The sequence below is a fragment of the Emydura macquarii genome, unplaced genomic scaffold (genome assembly GCF_026122565.2).
Source record: "Emydura macquarii macquarii isolate MOO-44397 ecotype Brisbane River unplaced genomic scaffold, CSIRO-AGI_Emac_v2 contig_1551, whole genome shotgun sequence".
Taxonomy (NCBI): domain Eukaryota; kingdom Metazoa; phylum Chordata; order Testudines; family Chelidae; genus Emydura; species Emydura macquarii.
The window spans coordinates 9277284-9300018 of NW_027131688.1; the positions used below are offsets into that span (position 1 = coordinate 9277284).

Here is a 22735-nt window from a genome sequence, read left to right on the forward strand (position 1 = left end):
CCCTGGAACCCAGCTCTAACCAGTAGGCCAAACTCTCCCTTCAACCATTAGGCTTGAGCACCCACGGCCCAGTCGGCTACAGTAAGGGTCTGGGCTGTGCAGTAACGTCGTAGCTGCTACACCGGTCTTCCGGGGGTAGCTGTCAGAGCTGTCCAGTGGGGGAGGGCAGTTTGCCCCAGACCCCCTGTTTTGAAAGGCCCCCCAAACCCCTTCAGTTTGCGTGAGTGGCGTTGCGATGTGGTGTTGCAACCCTGTGCACAAGGAGCCGGGAGCATGAGTTGGGCCCAGCCCTATGGGACAGGAGCCGTCGCCACGTGAGGTGAGGGTGTGCCGTCCTGGCGCCTCAGTTTCAGACAGGAGAGTGTGGGGGGCCCTCGGTAAAAACCTCTTTGCGGCCCTGGTTATCGTCATTCTGCACCCCTAGGTGAGGTGTTAGCATCACTGAATCTGTGCAGTCTCAAATCCCAGGGGGCAGGGGCTCTCCCGTTGCTTGCCACCAAACCTCTCCTATGCCCTGGCCTGTTTGGGGCCAGCTTAGAGCTCTCTCCCATGGCAGGCCGTGAAGGTACACTGGGGCGTGGAGGAGTCTCCTCCGTAGCTCCACCGTGAGAGAACGAGTATGGTGGGCCTTTTCCAGGCTAGGGGCGTCACAGGAGAATTAAACCCCATTACAGTGCGGAGTCGCTTGTAAGGCATTTCCCTCTTGAGATCACCTCTGACCCTGACCGTTCTTATCCATCTTTCTTCATTCTCTGCAGAGCACAAGGGCTGTTGTCTTGCTCTCACATCTAGCCTAGACAGGAAACTGATTTTGAAGCAATTGCTGTGTGTTTCTGTTTTTCCTGCGCTTGATTTCCATTTCCCCCTGCCTGTCCATGTCGCCAGAAATGTCCTTAGCTTTGTCTGTGGCAGGTCATGGGTGCTACCAGGTGTAATAAAGTCTTTGCCCCTAAAGCGTTGTTGCATTCTGAAATGTACTGCATGGCAGTATCCTGTCTTGTTAAGGGCCAGACTTTGCTGCTTTTGCTCCTACTGAATAGTGGTTCACACCACGTGCAGCTGTTGATTTCAGTGGCATCACTCATGGGAGAAGATACTCCGTGGTGTGAGCAACGGCGTCAAAATCCGGTCGGAAGTGAGGAGCCAGAAAACAGAGGGCTGTACTCTGATTCCCTGACTCTTGCTTAGCAGCATGTGACTCCACATACGATCCCATTGAGGCCGACAATGCTACTAGTGGGGTGAGATGCTCTTTGACGTGAGTCAGGGCTTCCGGGTTCTGGTTCTGGGTTTATTTACCCCAGATTGGCACTGCTGTTACCCCACTGGGCCGAGCTGGGCTTTCTGTTGCGCCAGTGTACGTGCAGAGTAGAGTCCCTCCTTGGACTTTGATGGACTCATTCTGGGTTTACATGGCCGAATTTGATCCAGTGACTTCACTGAAGTTGCTCCTAATTGATACCGGTTTAATAGAGTCACCAGGTTGTGGTCTTCTCAGGATGTTTGCTTCATAGGCCTGCAGGTGAAGTGCTTTGCAACAGCGGACACATCCTACATGAAGGCAGATCAGAGTTCCCGAATTTATAAGTAAAACAAATTGACGGAAGAATAGCCGTTGGTTGGCTCTCCTGCTTGTGTAACTTTATAGAGGGGCAGCTACAGAGGAGCAAGGAGCATGGCATACTGCAAAGTCAGCTCTCTTCTACCCAGGCAGGGCTGTGATAGAATCCAGAGCCGTTTGCTGCTGCTTGTTGTATTGGTCATATTGGATAGAAGTGAAACCACCAGCTTTTTTAGGAGGGCAGCAATTGGCTATGCGTATGGAGCTAAGGTCTTATCTACGCTGGGGATTTTTGCAGTGGTGTAGCTGCACCAATGTGTTGTCATTATTATTATTTATTTGTATTATCATCGCTCCTAGGAGCCCCCGTCACAGACCAGGACCTGTGGAAATGCCTAGTGCAGACGCACTGCTTCCATGCGAAACGTGGCTAGCACCATTGCAGCTTAGCCTGAAACTACAGTGCTGCCAACTTCCTCTCTCCCAACAAAACAATATTACAGTACTGCCAAACCCCCCCAGCGTCCCTTAGCTGTGTTGTCTCGGAAGTGCTAACAGGAGTGAAAGATAGTAAGTTATTTTTGTCGTTAAAGTAAGCAGAGCTGACTCTGCACACAATCAGAGAGCAGTTACACGAAGAAGGTGACATGTTTTGTCTTTGTCCAGAGTAGAACCTTTCTTTGCGATAAATTCCACTCACATTTACACTGGTGTAATGTGAAGTCAGTGAACCAGATTCCCAGTGGATGTAAATCAGTGTAGCTCCACTGACTTTATTGGAGGAAGGATGGTTTAGTGGAAAGGGTGCTGGACAGGGTCTCAGTCCGATTTCTGACTCCGCCACAGACTTCCTGTGTGACTTTTGGAAAGTCACTTAATCTACCCTGTGCCTTAGAGCCCCATTATGAGATAATGCTACTTCTTCAAGTTCTTGCTCGCATCCATTCCTTGCTTGTTGCGTGCACAGTTGCCGGGGATTTTTCCTTTAGTGGTATCTGTAGGACTGGCTTTTGCACCTTCTGGAGCCGTGCATCTATGTGCTGGTATAAGGGGCACCGCCGGCTCCGCACCCTCTCAACTCCTTCTTTTACCCCCTGTTACTGTCGGGGGACCTGGGCAGTCTCCCATGCCCCCAGCCATGTGGGGTAGGGTTTTTTCATTTTGCTGTGTTTGTTGGGTCTCATCCTTCACACTGTCCCAATGACACAATGTGCCCTTATCCTGGGCCCGTGGCTCTGACTGTAGCATCAGGCCTTGGGTTACAAGCCCTGCTATTATGCTCTGGTTATTGCTTGTATTATGGTAGTGCCTAGAAGGCCCAGTGCTACATTAAGGCTAGTAGTACTGGCTTTCTTTATTATTTTTCAAACCCTCTTGTCAGGTTGATACTTAAATTTTAAGGCCAGACGAGACCATTCTGATCATCACCTCTGACCTGCTGCATTACACAGGCCAGAGAATTGCACCCACTGACCCCTGCATAGAGCCCAGTAACTTGTGTTTGACGGACGCGTATCTTGGTTTGAGCCATACAGTCCTGTGTGATCCTGCTGCGTTTGCCGGGGCCACTCAGATCGCTGTTTCAGCCAATGTTAACAGTAGTAACAGAGCATTTATATCTGTTGCGTAACATCTTAACATTCCAGGAATACATTGTGGTTAATTCAGGAACAATTTCCAACATATTCTTTGTTGCGTGTGTTACTTCTGTCCAAAAAGCGAGTGGTAGTTGACATGATCTTACTACTTTCCTTTCCATGTGGCATGATGACTGAAGAGCTGAGATGTGCACAGCCAAAGCTTCCTGAAGCAAAGATCCAGACTGCTTAGCAGAGAGCCTGGTGACATAGGTGAAAGTAACCAGCAAACGTAAAACTCCAGCTTACTCTGCACTTAATTTGGTTGGCGCGCTCTTTAATTCACGTCGTTTGCCTGAAGATCTATTTTGGTTTATGTGCAGCTTATGTAAGATTTTTGACTATGAAGATGGTGTTTTAGCCATAACTGAAGTTGATGATAACCATAGGAAATGCTTATGAAAATGTAAACAATGCCATGCTTTAAAGAAAACCCTGAGTGTGTTTCAGATAAGGAGGGGGAATGCCTTGGGGGCGTTGTGTGCATCAGTTTCCATAACACCTGTTCACAGCGGGATGAGCTGTGGCCCCGGCACCAGCCCAGTGTATGGGGCAGTGCATTGTTGCACTGTCCTGGCATGGCCTCAGAGGCAGGTTATGACCCAGCTCTGATTCCTGGTTCTCCCGTGCTCTGGTGGGGAGATACTCTGACAGCTCTTGTACCTGGCGCAACGTCCATCCCATGTGTGTGTCTGTTAGTATGCTGGGGAGGCAGAACCAGGCTCCACCCATTCCCCACCCCACCCACCAGCCAGAGTAAATAAACGCTCAGTGAAGGACTGTGCCCTCTCTGTTCTGCTACCTGCAGTGTAAGGGAGTGAGGTGGCGTCTTACCCCCCACCCCATGTGGGTGCACAGGATAAGCCGTGATCTGGTTTAGGCTTTAATCTCCATCACATTCAAATGACTGTGTACTATATTTTGGAATGGCATCATAAGTAACTACTTCCCCAGCTCCATTGCATGGGTTAGACCAACGGTTCCCAACCTGTGGCCCGGGGGCCAAAAGTCGCCTGCGGGGGCTTTCAAAATGGCATGCGGCTCCCCTCCCGCTGGCTGCAGAAGGGAGCCGCTGCCTAAGGACCCAGATGGAGCGTGTTTCCACGGGGCTACGAGACCCTTGCAGGCTCCTTGATGTAGCCAAGGGGATGGGAGATCAGTGCTCCCCTCCCCCTGGCTGTAGCAGAGAGCACAGCAAAGCGCTCTGCCTTGAGTCCCTAGGTGCTGAGGTCCCTGCTGGAGCCAGAGAGAGGGGAGCAGTGAGCTTCTGTCCCCATGGTTGCAGAAGGGAGCCACTGCCCAGGGACCCAAGTGGAGCACATGGGGCTACAGGATGCCTGCGGTTTCCTTGCTGCAGCCAGGGGGAGGGGAGATCAGCAACCACTTCGTGAGAAAGTTAACACCCTATATGCCACTCTTTTGTGTATGATAAATAGTCCGGCAGCCATTCTAGGGGAATACAAATGTCCCTTTGGTTTATGACAGACAAGGCGGGTGAGGTAACATCTTTTATTGGACCAACTTCTGTTTGTGAGAGTGACAAGCTTATGAGCAACACCGCTCTTCTTTGGGTCTGGTTTATGATGCAGTTCCAGATCCTAGGATGGATAATGACAGTGGTTAACTTTTGAGCTGCCTTGTTTCCTGTTTGAATAGTGAGAAAGTGATTGAGGTTTTGCTGGTTTAGAAATTGTCTCTACTGGTGGTTTCAGTAGCACTGTAGATTAATTTAATAATCTGATATAAAACTAGAGAGTGAGGCCATAGTTACAATTCAGTCTCTTCCAAATCATTACTTTACAGTAATTTTAAAAAACCCTAAATAAATTCCAGGAGAAGAAACTAGAGTTTGTAGCACAAACCTGACAGCTAGCATTTAATATGATAAAAAGACCACTCCTAAAGATGCAGTTGACCAAGGCAACTACTACACACAATAAAATCTCTCAAACAGCAAAAACTATATTAAAACACTGGTTGTAATTTAAACCAAAATACTTTGAATTGGTTAAAATGTTCCAAATTTTGATTTTTGCTAAAAAAATGCAAAGGGGCTTCGGGCTCCATCCATCCGTTCTCCATCCAGACCGTTACTTATGTGAGTAATCTGCTTGCAGCTAATGGGGCTGTGCTGGTGAGTAAGCATTTGCAGATTCAGTTCCTTGGAGCTACACCTGAAACTGTTAACTTGGCGTGTGTCCTTTTAGGCCCCAGGTTTCAGCTGTGGGTGCGCACGTTGCAATCAATGCCAACACAACTGCCCAAAAGCCCCCAGATTTGTGCAGCAAATCAGGTGCGTCTGCCACAGCCCATCTGATTAGCACACGCAGGTGTCTGATTGCATGAACAACGGCAGGGGCTCATCCGTTGTATCAACTTTTGATAGTTTGACTCATTTTGTACCTTGCCACCTAAAGGGACATGCAGCTGGAGACTTGTTCTTTCAGGTGAGACATTCTAGCAAATGACAGGTGTAAAAATCCAACCAGTGGTGTGGAGTCATTGGTCTTTGTTTACTGGTGAGACGGTTAACAGTGCAAAAGAGGAAATCAGTCCAACTACAGTTCATTTCATAAAAGCTTAAGGTGCGGAGGGGATGTGGAGAAGTTCACCAAAGCCGGGAGAATCGGAGGGAGAGCTCTGCAGAGGATGTTGCTTTAGGCTGAGTGAGGAGTAGGGAGGGTTCAGATGGTTTCTGGGGCTGTCAGAAGCGAGGGGCCCTAAGAAATGATTTGGGGGAGGGGGAATTTCACCCTAAAAAAAAAAAGCAGTGTTCTGAGCCAATCAGAACGTGCCTCTGAAACAGAATTTCAGTGTAACTGGTTCACACACCCAGCAGAGTAAACTAATTGGCCTCTTGCTGTTTTATTATAGTGCCTAGATAAACTTGCTCAGAACAAAAACTCATGGCAGAGTTTTCCTTCCCTTTCATTATTATTACTTATTTATTTATTTATTATTTTTATTTATTTGTATTACCACCATAGACGCTAGAAGTGCTAGACAGAACAGAGAACAAAAACACAGTCCCTGCCCCAAAGAGTTTACAGTCTTACCGTGTAATGCCAGTAAAGTCACTTCCACAGCATGGGTGAAGTGCAGTGAAATCTTGGCCTCATTGAAGACGGTGGCAAAACTCTCATTGACCATCAGGGGATCTAGGATTTCACCCGTGCTGTTTATCTGCTACCATAAAAGGGCACATCTACATCAAGGTATTTGCTGGTTAGGGAATGTGCTTTGCTGAATTGATCTGCCACTGCTGGGATCTCTCTGCTTACTTTGGATAATTCCTTTTGCAAAGGTTCATAGAGTCATAGATTCCAAGGCCAGTAGGGACCATTGTTATCATCTAGTCTGACCTCCTGTATCACATAGGCCATAGAACGTCCCAAAAATAATTCCTGGAGCAGATCTTTTAGAAAAGCATCCAATTTTGGTTTAAATATTGTCATTGATGGAGACTCCACCATGACTCTTGGCAAACTATTGCGATTGTTAATTACCTTTACTTTTAAAAATATATGCCTTATTTCCAGTCTGAATTTGTCTAGTTTCATCTTCCAGACGTTGGATCATGTTATACCTTTCTCTATAGATTGTAGAGGCCACTTTTAAATATTTGTTCTTCATATCGGTACTTTTAGACTGTAATCAAGTCACCCTCAACATTCTGTTTGTTAAGATAAATAGATTGAGCTCTTTGAATCTGTCACTGTAGGGTGTGTTTTCTAATCCTTTAAACATTTTCGTGGTCTTTCTCTGAACCTGCTCCAGTGTTTCAACATCCTTGAATTGTGGGCACCAGAACTGGACACAGTATTCCAGCAACTGTTGTGCCAATGCCAAATATAGAGGTAAAATAACCTCTCTACTCCTACTTGAATTTCCCCTGTTCATGCATCCCAGGATCGTGTTAGCTCCTTTGGCCACAGCATCACACTGGGAGCTCATGTTCAGCTGATTATCCACCATGACCTCTAAATCAATTTCAGAGCCACTGCTTCCCAGGATAGAGTCCCCCATCCTGTAAGCAGAGTTTACATTGATCAATATTAAAATACATACTGTTTGCTTGCGCCCAGTTTACCAAGTGATCCAGATCACTCTGTCAGTGACTTGTTCTCTTCATTATTTACCACTCGTCCAATTTTTGTGTCATCTGCAAACTTTATCACTGATGATTTGATGTCTTCTTGCAGGTCATTGATAAAAATGTTAAGTAGCATAGGACCAAAAATGAATCACTGTGTGACCTCACAGGAAACACACCTACTCGATGGCGATTCCCCCATTTACATTTAGATTTTGAGACCTATCATTTAGCCAGTTTTCAATCCATTTGCTGTGTGCATTGCTAATTTTATACCGTTCTAGTTTTTTATTAGATTGAGTCTCATATCAGCTGCTCCATTATCTTGATGAGGATCAATGTCAGGCTAACAGGCCCGTAATTACCCAGCTTATCCTGTTTCCCCTTTCTAAAAACTGACACAACATAATCTTTCTTCCATTCTTCTGGAACTTCCCCAGTGATCCAAGACTTGTTAAAAATCAACATTAACAATCCATTAAGCTCATCAGCCAATTCCTTTAAAACTCTTGGATGCAAGTTTTATAGACCTGCTATTTTAAAAATGTTGAATTTTAGTAGCCTATAACATTTTCCAGGGATACTACTGGAATGAAAAAAGCGATATCATCAGACGATGAGACTATATCATCTGTTTCCCCCCAAAAAACAGAACAGAAATATTTATTGAACTACTTCTTTTTCTGCATTATTAATGATAATTCTACCTTTTCCATCTAATAGTTGACCAATAACATTGTCAGGATTCTTTTTGTGCCTAATATATTTTGAAAACTCCTTCTTCTGCTGACCATAGACTTCTCCTTGTGTCCTTTTGTTTCCCTTATCCATTTTCTACAATCCTAATTTCTGATTAATATTCATTACTATCAACTTTTCTTCCCTTTGTTACATATTATTTTTTTATTTTTTTAATAGCTGACTTCACTTCCCCTCTAAGCCAGGTGCATGGTTAATTAATATATTCATATATATAATGATTCCGCTTAATTGCAATCCTGATATTAGCAACTTCTGGTTAATTGAAACGTATTGCAGGGAGTCAATCCTGTCACATTGCCATCAATGTTAACGGGATTTGGACATTAGTCACTCTTTCTGGAAGAAACATGCCACCTTCAGCAGCCAGGGAAGGAAGTGCTGGGACATGCTTTCTTTGGTTGAAGCCCCACAAACCTGGTGCTCAGCATGTCCCAGTGTTTCCTTCTGGGGTTGCAGCTCGGCAAACCTGCAGACAGGGACTGCACAGGTGTTAAGGGGCTGCGGGCTTGGGGGAGAGGCTGTGGACTGAGCAGTAGTGGGGAGGCGGACGGAAGCCCAGATGCCCAAGCTGCCTGGTACTGCTCTCTGGACTGCGTGCATGGGAGGAAGCGCTGGAATGTGTTGAATGCTGACCCCGAGAGGAATGTGTGGAAAGTATCCAGGCTGACTCTGCTGCTGCCCTCCGCACAGGCAGATTTGCAGGGCTCCAGCCAGCAAAGGCGCATCCCAGCACTTCCTTCCCTGGCTGCTGCGTCACAAACCTGCTTTCTGCCAATTGGCAATTGCTGTGGAAAGTCTCTGATCTGGGGAAAGGTATGGCACAGGACTGTGTGCAGCCCAGACACCGTTCATTCCATCCCCCTCTGCCTTGCTAGCTGCCCTCTTCACTCGTTGCTTTGGAGACTTTCCAAGGAAAACATTGCTAGGGGAACCTCCTGCAGATCCACAGCCAATACAGATAATACTAGAAGCCAGCCTGCTGCCCTGAGGGGTAGGCAGATGGGAATTCATACTTGTCAGGATGAGAAGATGTGCAACTTCTGAAACTTGACTCGGTAAATTGCCTAGGTTTATAAGTGGCAAGTAAATGCCTTTGGGAGTGTGTCTAAATCACCAAGAGCTTTTACCTCCAGCAAGAGGCTCACTTCTGTGCAGAAAGATGACCAGGAGAGAGTGACTTATGTTCAGGAAGAGCTAACCCCATGAGCCAGCTTTGTGACTTTTTTCATCAGGCAAATGGGAAAGTGCTTAGATCAGGGGGCCTGCCGTCAAGTGACAGGGACAAAGGTATGTATCTCAAACAGATCTGTTCACTTCCAGGAGCAATAGGTTCAGAAGTACTGGCCCAGTACATTGGAGAAGAAATCCTGAGACTCAAACAATATTTGTTGTTGTTATAATATTTGTTAGTCTTTAAGGTGCTACAGGACTCCCGTTGTTCTAAACAATATTTGCTTCCCTTCATTTTCTACCAGCAGGAAGAGGAGCAGTGAAAGAGCTCTGTGAGCACACAGCTCGACACTGGCTTTCTCACTGCGTAGGAATGCATCTGTCTGATTTGGGTATATACCCTGGTTACTCCAGCAGTAGTTCTTCAGAGTGATGACGGCGTAGCTCTAAGCTGATAAATGTACAGCAAAAAGAAAATTTTTCTTTCTTTCTTTCGGTGGGCGATAGCATTGACTTGAAACCTGGCAACTTTTTTGAAAAAAAGGTAGAAGTTTTTGCAAATATAGAGTTTGCCCTTGAGTCCCCCGATAGTATTAAGAGGGTCAGGTTTCAGGAGGAACCTAGCTTGTAAGACACCGGGAGCCCAAAGCATGCAAGCTGGGGCCAAGCTGCTACCAGACAGACACAGGCCTCAGTGTATAACCTTCGCCCCGATGCAAGCTCCATAAAGATCTCTTTCCTGCAGTTCTGGCTGCCAGCTGCATTGCTCATTGCTAATGAAACGTCATCTCCCAATTTTTACAATCACATATTCCTGTTATGAAAGTCTTTTTCTCACGCCTGTTGTGTGAAAGACCCACATAAATAATGGGGGAATCCAACGGACAGTCCCGGAGAAAAGGTGACCCTGATTACACACAGAGGGCTGTCAAATTAATAAAATAAAGGGAGAAAATAGACAAGGATTTGTTTTCTCTGATCTCTTTTTGTTACATGATCGTCACTTAATGTATTTGCAAAAAATAGCAGGAAAGTAAGTTTCAGACAGAAGTGTGATTTGTAAGTTGAAGCTTTATTTAAAAATGTGCAGTAAGGATAGCCTCATGCTGAATGCAGTTACAAATATGAATAGTTTTCATGTGTTAAGAAGCATTCTAGGCTGGTTTTCTGTCAGAATGGTACTGGGAGAAGCACAGGAGGAATAGTGACAATTGCAAAGAAAGAGGAAAGGGTCTTTTCCCCTTGTTACCCACCTCTTCTCCCAAGATTTGAAGAGAAACTGAAGGGAAGTGCAGGGGATATATTTATTCCCTCCCACAACATCCAAATAACTTTGAGGTTTGGCTGTTGTTTCAAAGTTTCTGTCTGTTAGCTGTTTTAAATGTAGTAGACAGCTCAGACAGCATTCTATTGTAAATGCCTGCCAGGGAATAGGATCAGAACATGGTTTTGGTAATAACAGGTGCTATGTTTGTTATTAAATTCGGATCCACTAAAATGCAAAATCCAAATTATGACTCAGATATTTATTTCCATTTTACCTATTACACACTCACTTCTGCAGTAAGGGAGGTCATCAGGAATTTTCTTTGCCTGTCTTTAGAGCATATGGTGACACAAATAGGAAAATTTTCTAAGTGATTCATGGGGTTTAGGGATGTGATGCCTTTAATGTCAGCAGGAGCTGTGCACCTAGATCCCTGAGTTCATTTCTTTGAACTCTTGCCTCATGAGCATCTTCTACTGTAAAATGAATTCCTTTCAGATCTGAAATGTTATCATCTGAGAACTTATGTACATCGCTGTGGTCTGTTTGAACTTTTACATCTCGATCCATGAGTTTGAGTCAGAATATCAACATGTATTAGTGTGTTTTGGGGTTGTAGGTAATTGTTGATCCTTGCCATCCATGTGCTGTCTTCATATTGGGAGTAGAGCTTTTAAAAAATAAATCAATATATTAAGTTGCATGGCAAAGACAAATGGGGCTTCCCTACTTTAAAGACAGTTCCAACAGTTCTTTACATAAAAGCTTATTAAACGACCTTTTAATCTCATGTGATGCCAATGATAGAATTAAATTAAAGAAGCATTGTAGAAATGCTAGTTATTATCCTCTTTTATGTTAACCAAAGCTCTGGCGTGGGATCTGATAACGTCAACCCTTGCACCTGCATGGAGCTCCACTGAGTTTACTATAAAATAGAGACCTCAAATAATATTTTGGTCACTGTGTCCCAATGGAGAAAAAGATGGTCTTGTGCTTTAGATCAGTGTTTCTCAGCCTTTTTGATACCAGAGACCAGCTTGCTGCCTTCCTAGCCATGTCCGGGAAATCTCAGGAACTGGCGTCAGTCCCCAGACCAGTCATTAAGAAACACTGGTTTAGATAAGACTGTGTGTGAGGGGATGTGGGTTGTATTCTTGGCTCTGTCCAGCATGTCGCATGAGTCAGAGCACTCTCTCTCTGCCTCAGCTTCCTTCTCTGGCAAATGGGGATAATTTGCTTGACAGGGTTGTTGAGAGGCTTAACTAATGAACGTTTATTGAAGCATGCTGGGTTCTTCAGGCAGAAAGTGCTGTCATAAATACAAAGTGTGGGAGCATGCACAATACTATATAATACACATGTGCATATGTGTACATAAAAATGTGCTGACATCTCAATTTGTCTTAACCCAGTTTCTAAAAACTAGCTGTAAAGTTGAAAGTTTGACTATGGGAAGGATAATCCGTTGAATGCTGCTGTGTTGACCTCTGCCTTCTGAAGTGAGGTGTTTTTCACCTTTGCATTTTGACTTCCTAATTTTATGTTACGTTTCCTTGATCACAGCAAAGATTTGAAAGATAGGGAAAAATAAACAATCTGACAGCTACAAAAATGTACAACTCTTTAGTGGGCTTGGCCTTCTCCTGTCATTGGGCAATGAGGATTTTAAAAAAAGTTTCTCTGGGTAGAAAAAACCAAATTTCCTGTTTTTGTATCAGAATGGCCTGGAATGTTGCTGGCTGTAAACAAGTGAGCACGGAGGTGTCTGGGTTTAGTTTAACAATTATTTTGGGCATACTGTGGAAGTAGGGAGGATACCACAGACTTGTCTAGACTTTGGTAGTTCTTAATATGACAGTTCTGTAGTCTAAGGGGAGAACAGATGTGCTTTCATCACAGAATGTGATCACCTAATACAGAATGGGTCAAATTCCCCCTGTGCAGTGGGCCTGCATGAAGCCACTAGTCTGTAACTGAAGTCCCTCTGAAATCCTATTTTGAGGCTTCCCTGATGCATAGACCTGTTTCTGGCTCTTTAAACAGGGGCGAATTTCACCCTGTTTAAGAGTCTTGTCCTACTTAATATCTGACCTTTTGAAATTCCATTTAATTTTATTTTTCTGCACAGAAAACACTTAGATTCATAGCTCTGAAAGCCTGAAGTGACTACTCTGATCATCTTCTAGACTGTCCTGCATAATATTTGCCAAATAATTTCACCCCGTAATTCCTGCACCAAGTCCATGCCTTCTGACAGAGCCACATCTTATTTCATTGTTTTCCATAGAATCGGCAAAATTGGTTAATTTTTGTTTGTTTTTTCTCTGCTGGGGCATGGTTGATATGCTATCCCAGAAGGAAGAAAACTGGAGTGTGGTTAGAATTGCTGATGATAGATATCAGGTGCAGGTAGTTGCTTTTAGTTTTAGATGCAAGTAGCTTGTAACATTTAATGCTTGACAGGCTGGGAATATTATTTCCACCTAGCCACTAACTGATAAGAGCTTTGTGCTCGCTCTCTCTGCCTGAGCTAAGGAAGAGGGAAGTGAATGTTCCCAGCGCTTTCCCCTTTGCCACATAAGTCTGATGGCTCTCTGTCCCCAACCACATGGATCTGTTGGTCGCCACCACCAGGAGCAAACATCACATGAAGTCTTAGCGCCAAATCCATAGCAAGCTTAGGACAGAATATGAAGTAAAATAGTTTCTTATTAAACGTCGTAACTGCGCTTGCTTTTGCCAAGGAGAGCCAGGTTGGGTGAGAAAGGCCACCTTGTTTCAGTTTTATTGCTTGAACTACGTTTCCTCTGCTTTCGGTTTGTTTGCAGAGAATATTCAAACACATGATTCCACAGGCCTCGGCTTGTTACAGAAAAGGTTGGATTATTTATGTTCCATTGCTCAGGCCAAAACACGCCGGGTCCAGAACATTAACAGCCCAGCTCGGAGTCTCTTTTAATGGGGGTTCTCACCTGCTTTTTCCTTGTCATGCTCTCATTTCCTTTTTGCCTTTTTTATTTTAACCACTCTCATTCCTATCTCTGTGACCCTGGTGCTGTCCTACAGTTCATTAACTGGAAAGGAGGGTGACCATAGACCAGTGTTTCTCAACCTGGGGGGTTTAGAGGGGTCGCAAGTGCAGAGCTGGTATTGGGGGTGGCAAGAAAGGCAATTGCCTGGAACCACAGGGGCGCCATGAAACTAAGTTACATGCCTCAGCCCCGTGGGGGTGGGACTCAGGCTTCAGGGGTACAGTAGCTTGGAAAGGTTAAGAACCACTGCCATAGACCCTTCCTGACGTTTCAGCAGAACATTGGACGTGGAATCTTCACATTTGATTTCAGTATTTCAGTCTTTTTAACTTTATTTCTCAGTGGCATTCTTTCCCCTGCCCGCCATCATCTCTGCCATCCCCTCTTCCTCCCCAGTTCTATTGATCCAGCTAAATTCTGCTTCAGAAGCTGTATGCGTATGTTACGTTCTATCAGAATTTATCCTAGTACTAGCCTGACTTTAAATGTTGCGCTGTTATCACTAGCTGCTTTAAATTATTACCTTTCTGTGTGTTCATCAGGTTATGCCATAAAACTTGTAGAAGGATAGGCTGGAGGACAGTATGATAACAGGGTTTCTTTTGTGAGTAAATAACCAAAACCATTCTTTGAGGTCTTTTATGGCGTTTTTACTTAGTCCTTACTCAGGCAAAGTTTAAAGGGGGTATAAACTGATCAAGGACTTCAGCATTGTCTCTTGTCTTATACCTAGATTGTAAACTCTTTCAGGCAGGGACTGTCTATTTGTTCTGTGTTTGTACAGGCCCTAGCACAGTGGGGGGTCCTAATCCATGACTGGGGCTCCTCTGCTGTGGTAATGTACTAAATGAATAATAGTTAGGGTTAGATCCCACTGAGTATCACTTAGATTATGACAGATTTAAAATCTGTTTAAAGCATCGTGAGCCAAGCGTGTGCATAATACACCCAGATGCCCTTTAGAAAAAGACTAGGGATGTTTAGGCATCTGATGTATGTGCGTTCAGAACTTTTTCATAGACTCACAGCACTTTGTGCCATGATGAAGCTGTTACATGGTGGGTTTTGCTTTTGCTCTTATCACCTCTCCTTAACTCATCCGTTTTTCACTTCTGCCGTTTACCCTTGAAGTAGGGCTAGCCTCAGATACCCGTGAAAAGAAAGAAGTGGTTGCAAAATCCAGAGAAAGCTTTGTATAAATGACATAAATAATAACTGTGCTGAGGATTCAGAATTAATTTGCGTTCAGTTCGGCACACGTGCCCTCCTTAACCTTTGGTAGCCAGCTAAGTACGCACGAGAGGGAGATCATTACATTTATGGAATTAACCTTATAGTCGGAACAGCTTTCTCAGGGCTTGATGCTGCTAAGGTGTGGCAACCACAATTGCATGCAGTATCCCTGGTGTAGGCATTCCGTGAATTTATAAAGTGGCTTTATGATATTTTCTTTGTTATTTTCTATCCCTTTCCTAATGGTTCCTAACATTCTGTTTGCTTTGTTGACTGCCGCTGCACATTGAACAAATGTCTTCAGAGAACTATCCACAATGACTCCAGATCTCTTTCTTGAGTGGTAACAGCTAATTCAGACCCCGTCATTTTTTATGTATAGTTGGGATTATGTTTTCCACTGTGCATGACTTGGCATTTATCAACACTGAATTTCATCTGCCATTTGATGCCCAGTCACCCAGTTTTGTGAGATCCCTTTGTAACTCTTCGCAGTCAGCTTTGGACTTAATTATCTTGAGTGATTTTGTATCATCTGTAAACTTTGCCACCTTACTTTTCACTCCCTCTTCCAGATCATTTATGAAATATATTAAACAGTGCTGGTCCCAGTACAGAGCCTTGGGGAATGCTACTATTTAGCTCTTTCCATTGTGAAAACTGACTACTTATTCCTATCCTTTGTTTCCTATATTTTAACCAGCTACTGAACCATGAGAGGACCTTCCCTCTTATCCCATGACTCCTTACTCTGCTTAAGAGTCATTGGAAAGGGATCCTGTCAAAGGCTCTCTGCAAGTCCAAGTACACTATATCCACTGCTTCTTGACACACTCAAAGAATTCTAATTGATTGGTGAGGCATGATTTCCTTTTACAAAAGCTGTGTTGACTCATCCCCATCGTGTTCATCGACGTGTCTGATAATTCTATTCTTTATAGTTTAAACTAATTTGTCTGGTATTGAAGTTAGGTTTACTGGCCTGTAATTGCCAGGATCACCTCTGGAGCCTTTAAAAAAAAATCAGTATCACATTAGCTATCCTCCAGACATCTGGAACAGAGGCTGATTTTAGTTATAGGTTACAGTCCTCAGTTAGTTGGCAAATTCATATTTGAGTTCCTTCAGAACTCTTGGGTAATACTATCTGGTCCTGTCTTGTTACTGTTTAATTTATCAATTTGTTTCAAAACCTCCTCTATTGACTCCTCAATCTGGGACAGATTTGTAACCTAGAAAGAATGGCTCAGGTGTGGGAATTTTCCTCACATCCTCTTCAAATGCAATGCAAATGATGCAAAGAGTTCATTTAGCTTATCCTCAATGGCTTTGTCTTTGTTGAGTGCTCCTCTAACACCTTGATCATCCAGTGGTCCAGGTTTCCTGCTTCTGATGTTTTTTGTGTCTTTTCCTAGTTGCTCTTCATATTTTTTTTGGCTTGCCTAACTGTACTTTTATACATGACCTGCCAGAGTTTATGCTGCTTTGTTTTCCTCAGTGGCATTGGACTTCCAATTTTTAATAGATGTCTTTTTTTTCAGTCCTCTTACTGGTTTTTTGTTTTTATTTGGGGTTATACATTTAACTTGAGCTTCTGTTATAGGTGTGTTTAAAAAGTTTCCATGCGGCTTGAAGGCATTTCACTCTTGTGGCTGTTCTGTTTAATTTCCTTTTAATTAGCTTCTTCATTTTTGTATAGTCCCCCTTTTTGAAGTTAATGCTACTGTAGTGGGTTTCTTTGGTATTTTCCCCCTACAAAAATGTTAATTTTATTATGGTTGCTATTACTGAGTGGTTCAGCTATACTCACCTCTTGGACCAGATCCTGTGCGCCACTTAGGTCTAAATCAAGAATTGCCTCTCTGTTTGTGGGCTCCAGGACTAGGAGCTCCAAGGAGAAAGTTTATCTCTGCATTCCGTGCTGAGGTGATATATATCCAGTCAATATGGGGATAGCTGAAATCCCTCATTCTTACTGGGTTTTCTGTTTTTGTAGCCTTTCTAATCTTCCTGAGCATTTCATAGTCATTGTCACCATCCTGGTCAGGAGGTCGAAAGTATATTCCTACTGCTATACTCTTATCATTCAAGCATGGAATTTCTATCCATAGAGATTCCATGGTATAATTTGATTCATGCAAGATTTTTTACAGTATTTGACTCTATGCTTTCTTTCACATGTAGTGCCACTCCCCCACCAACATGATCTAGTCTGTCATTCCTATATATTTTGTATCCCAATATTACAGTGTCCCACTGATTATCATTGTTCCACCAAGTTTCTGTGATGCCTTTATATCAATATCCTCATTTAATATCAGGCACTCAAGTTCATCCATCTTAGTGTTTGGACTTATAGCATTTGTATACCAGCACTTATAAAATTTGTCATATTTAGTTATCTGCTTTCATGTGATGTAATTCAATGGGACTCTTCATTTGTCTTTTCTCTTCATTTCCTACCTGCACTTGAGAAATGTCTATCCTCTCCTCTTTACTAGGATATGGAGCAGTGATACTCAGCCCTACGTGGTTCAGGACCCAAATTAGCCATCAGAATTACTCAAAAGAGCCACAGTAGTGTGAACTCATTGTTTCATTCACTATAGTACTATTCATATTTAAACAGTGTGACGGGAAATATTTAGTTTTATATATAATATATATATATATTATTCTCACAGCAGATAAGTTAAAAACTTAGTGCAAGTTGATAACTTAATTGGATAATAACATAATAAAAGCATCCTGACAGGTTAATAATTTAGATTGCAGCACATGATATTAGAACACTGTGTGATTTAATTATTAACCAAAGAGCTTGCTGGAGACACATTGATGAGCCACTTGGAGCTTGGGAGCTGCAGTCTGAGTATCACTGATATAGAAGATCTGTCCCTTTTCTGCCAGCCTTGAGTTTACTTTAAGATCTCCTCTATAATCTTTTTAAATTTGACATGCCAGCAATCTAGTTCTGTTTTGGTTTAGGTGGAGCTCATCCTTTCCTGTCTCTCCTCCTCCTTTCCCAAGTATAGCTCGGCAAAGGAAGAAAAATGCTGCTTGAGAGTTATTAGTTTGATTTAAGGATAACTACTCTGTGTATTTTGACTGTTTGTGTTTGAACAGTTATAAACCTTTAGCTTTTGGAATCTGAATGTCTGCTGTCATTAAATAATTATCTGACTCCCCACCATCATTTTCCACAACTGTGGACATTTAAATTGATAAAAATGGGGAAAAGCTTAAAAATAAACATCAGTATTATCCATTAAAATGAGAAACAAATAAAAATTGAATTCTGCCAGCGCTACCAAGTGAAAAGAAAGGAAGGTCTTATGGGTAAGGCAATGGACTGAGATTTAAGAGGTCTGGGTTCAATTCCTGGCTGTCATGGGGGCGTGCTACACTCACCGCTTGGCAGTGTCTCCCAAGGGCGCATCTGGGGAATTAGCTCGCCACTGTCTGTGCCCCGTCCTGCAGTCGCTCAGCCTGTTGCCTCCATCACTCGCCCTGTGGCCCCTCTCTCGCGGTCAGGAGTTGCAGCACCTTGCCTTTGTGGCTTAGCCCTCCGGCCAAGTCAGCATCATCCTCCCCTCCCGGGGTATTATCAGACTCTCATCTCCACTCCTGTGGTGACTGTGCCACTCCCTCAGTTGCTGATAGGGGAACCTGGGCCCATCCTACACCGGGTTCCAATCCACAGGGACCCTCAAAGTGGCAGGTCAGGTCTATCCCTCCTCAGCTCTGACTGCTCCTTCCCTGGACTGCTTCCTACCCTGCCTTTCTCAGGCTCCTACTCTCCCCCTTGTATCAGGGAGTGTGACTGCAGGGTTCCTCACTGCAGCCCCCCACATCTACTGCCAACTTCCTCTCTTTATAAACCCACCCAGCTCCTCCCCCAGCTGGACTTCATCAACAGTTAGGCCTTAGCATGCCCTGGATTTCCTCCAGGTGCAGCCCATGGTTAATTTACTCCTTTAGGCCTTGTGTGGGGTGGACACCCCATCACACTGGCTCTGCCACAGATATTCTGTGTGACTCTGGCAAGTCATTTAGCCTTTCTGAACCTTAGTTCCCCATCTGTAAAGTGGTGCTGACGGAGTGCTGCTTGACTAGTGTTTTTGGGGCACTCTTATATGAAGGTGATGGAGGCCATAGACTAGAGCTTCGTAGAGATTAAGACCCTAAGGGTCCATTAGAACATCTAGTCTGACCTCCTGTATATTACAGGCTATTACATTTCACCTAGTTACCTCAGCACAGAGCCCGGTAACTTGTGTTTAGCTACAGCACACTTCCAGAAAGTCAGGCAGTCTTGATTTGAAGACAGCAAGAGATGTAGAATCTACCGCTTCCCTTGGTAACTCGTTCCGTTGGTTCATCATCCTCACTGTTAACCATAGGTGTCTAATTTCTAATTTGAATTTGTCTGGCTTCAGCTTCCAGCCATTGGTTCTTGTTCTACCTTTTTTTGTCAGATTAAAGAGCTCTTTAGTACAGAGCAGAGTTGCCAACCTTGCATTTTAGTTTTTACTGACATGAAGATCTGAAGTTGATTTTTTTTTTTTTTTTTTTTTTTTACTGACACGGTGAACTTTTTACTGACATCACTAAAAAAACCATAAACAATACAATAATGCCAAAAAAAGTGTGTACTCACTCACGATAATCTGTACACAGGAATTTGGAACCATGCAATTGTTTTATCTGCAGTTTAATCGATCAATCGGATTCTTGGGGTGTGTGCAATAAAAAACAGGAAATTTGGTAAAGTTATGATCATGCAGTTTTATGATACAAGAGGTGATTCTGAACGATGATCATCAATGTCAAAATACAATGTTTTTTTTCTACCCAAATTTACAGACGTTTTCATTTATTTACAGATTTATGGACAGCGTTAAAATTGTACATTTTTTTTACTGACTGTCCGTAAATTTACGGATGGTTGGCAACCCTGGTACAGAGATCCCCAAACTGTGCAGGGTGCCCCCTAGGGGGGCATGGAGGAATGTTCCAGGGGGCACGGCAGGGCCCGGGCCGCCCCCACAGGAAGGGGGCTAGGAGGGAGTGCTACCCAGCCCCATTCTGCCCTGAACTCTGCTCCAGTCCTGTCCCCCCAGCCGCGGCCGTGGCCCCGGCTGTGGCCCCGGCTGTGGCCTCTGGCCTGACCTCGGCTCCCAGTCCCCTGGCTGTGGCTTCTGTGCCTGCCTCTGATCCCAGTCATGGCGTCAGCGCCCAGCTATGGCCTTGGCACCTTGCCCAGCCCCCCTGCCACAGCCCATTAGTCCCCAGCCCAGCCACAGTGCCCATCCTTGGTGTCTGGCCACGGGCACCCAGCCCCCGGCCGCTGTGGGCCCTGGCCACTGTGGCCCCTGGGGTCTCCCAGCCAGGCACCGGCCTCCACCCCACTCCCAGCCTTGGCCACTGCTCTCAGGCCCCGGCTCCAACCGTAGCCCTGCTCCCAGCCCCAGCTGGGGATGGAGCGGGTGGGGGGCATTGACAAGGGTTAGGGGAGATGTGATGTAAAAATTTGGGGACCACTGCTTTAGTAGCTAGACTCTTATCCCATGAAGATACTTGCAAACGGTAATCAAGCACTTCTTTCATCTTTTTGATAAACTAAACAGATTGAGCTCTTTAAGTCTCTTACCATAAGGCATTTTCTGTTGTCCTCAGAGAATTTCTGTGCTCTTTCCTGCACCCTCTTCAGTTTTTTAACATGATTTTTAAAATGTGCACACCCAAACTTCACACAGTAATCCAGTATGAGTATCACCAATGCCATGTGCAGAGAAAAAATTACCTCCCTACTACTATTTATTACTCGCCTGTTTATACATCCAAGGGCCTCATTAGCCCTTTCTGCCACAGCATTGTACTGGGAGTTCATGTTGAGTTGCTTGTTCACTATGACCCCTAAATCTTTTTCAGAGAAGCTGCTTTCCAGATTGTCCCCCATTCTGCAGGTATGGTCTGCGTTCCTTGTTCCTAGACATATACCTTTGTCTCTGGCTGTACTAAAATACATTTTGTTCGACTAGGCCCAGCATACCAAGCGATCTAGACCTGCTCAGTCTGACTTCCCTGGCATCGTTGTTTATCACCCCGACAAACTTTGGGTGATCCACAGATTTGACCCACTGTGATTTTATATTTACTTTCAGATCATCAATGAAAGTAGGGAATAGTGTCAGAGCTCCTACTGATTCCCGTGGAACCTCATTAGAAACAGTCCCATTCAATGATGATTCCTCATTGATGACGACTTTGAGATTTGTCAGTCACTTGTTAATCCATTTAACCTGTGCTTTGTTAATACTGTGTAGTGCTAATTTTCTAGTTAGAAAGTTGTGCAGTGGTAAATCCAACACTACCTTACAAAGTCTAAGGCTGTTACATATATGCAGATACCTTTAACCACCAAACTTGTAATCTCAAGAATGAAATCAGATTTGTTTAACAAGACCCATTTGCCATAAAATTATGTTGACTGGTATTAATTATATTCCTGTTCTTTAATTCTTTATCAGTTGAATCCTGTGTTAGCTTTTCCATTATTTTTCTAGGGATTGATGTCAGGCTAACCACTCTATAGTTACCCATGTCATCTTGCTTACCCTTTTTGAATACAGGCATGACATTAGCATTCTTCTAGTCTTCTGGATTTCCCCAGTATTCCAAGATTTTATTAAAAATTAACAGTAGGCCAGCGGTCTCTTCAGCCAGCTCTTTTAGGACTCTCTTCAGTGTGTAAATTATCTGTGCCTGCTAATTTAAAATTTTTTATCCTTAGTAGAATTGTTTAACATCCCCCTTAGTATCTAATGGTCTGGAACGTATTTAATTGTCCTTTGGTGATACAAGTACATCATCCTGCTTCTTTCCACATAGAGAACAGATAGATAGACGTAACTGTTAAAGGAAGAACTTTCTACAGGAGAGGAGTTTTGTTGTTGATAAAGCATTGAAATTACACAGGTTTTGCTTCCATGCAACCAGTGCTTGAAATTTGCTTGGGGGATAATAGCAGGAGTGTAGGTAGGTGATAATGCTTTATCAGCGTTTCTCAACCTTTTTGGTACCAGGGACCAGCTTGCTGCCTTCCTAGATTGTGTCAGGGAGATCTCAGGGAACGGCGACGGTCCATGGACTGGTCATTGCGAAACACTGTGCTATCCCCATATTGTTCATTGTTGCATGCTGGTACATGCCATCCTCCCTGCAGTTTGAGCGCTGCATGCACACTGATAACTGAACAGTGAAAAATGTGGCCCACTACAACTGTTGAATTGTCTTTTTTGTTCTGCCCAACTGCATTTACTCATAGTTGCTCAGTACTTTCTTTGGTGCTAAGATTAAGGACGTAGGTGTGGTAACCATGTTTGTTTGGGAGACCAAGAGCCCAAAACAAAAATTAACAAGAAGCTCTTTGAGATTTAAAAAGAAAAACAAGGTCAGAGTATTCTTCATCCTGGAGAAAACGAGTCTTGGGGTCTTTTTTGTTTCGTTTATTGTTGGTCTTTAATTTTCAGTCCAGCATAATGAGACCGATAACCCATAATATCCTGTTTTGAGTTTATTTTCTGTTTAAAGTATGTATTCTTTTACCAACTTTTGTATCTAGCAGCATTTGCTGCTGCTGCTGTGTTGAGAGATGGCCTGTATTTGACAGAGTCTGTGTTTCCCAGTCAGGGAGCTAGGCATCATACTGACAGTACTCAGCACTTATTTAGTACTTTGCATCTTCAAAACACTGGACAACTTTAAGTAACTAATCGAACAAATCTCTGAGTTCATTCTGCTGCTTGGTCAACTTTGTTTTGAATCTTTCAGGCCAGGTGGTGAACTCTTTACTCAGATTGGTGAGCAGTTAAACACAAGAGGAGCCGTGAGGGTACAAGCAGATTACTTGTCTGAGTAATGGCTCACATGTGTAAGGATTGTCTTCATTTGAAAGTTAGCCTGGGGGTTAAC

The 22735-nt window shown here is 43.8% G+C and overlaps 1 protein-coding gene across 4 annotated transcripts in view; it reads left to right on the top strand.

The window, feature by feature from the left end:
* Window positions 1-22735, top strand: part of SAMD4A (sterile alpha motif domain containing 4A) — a 195656-nt gene that overhangs the window by 19413 nt on the left and 153508 nt on the right. The gene's annotated exons all lie outside the window — the stretch shown is intronic.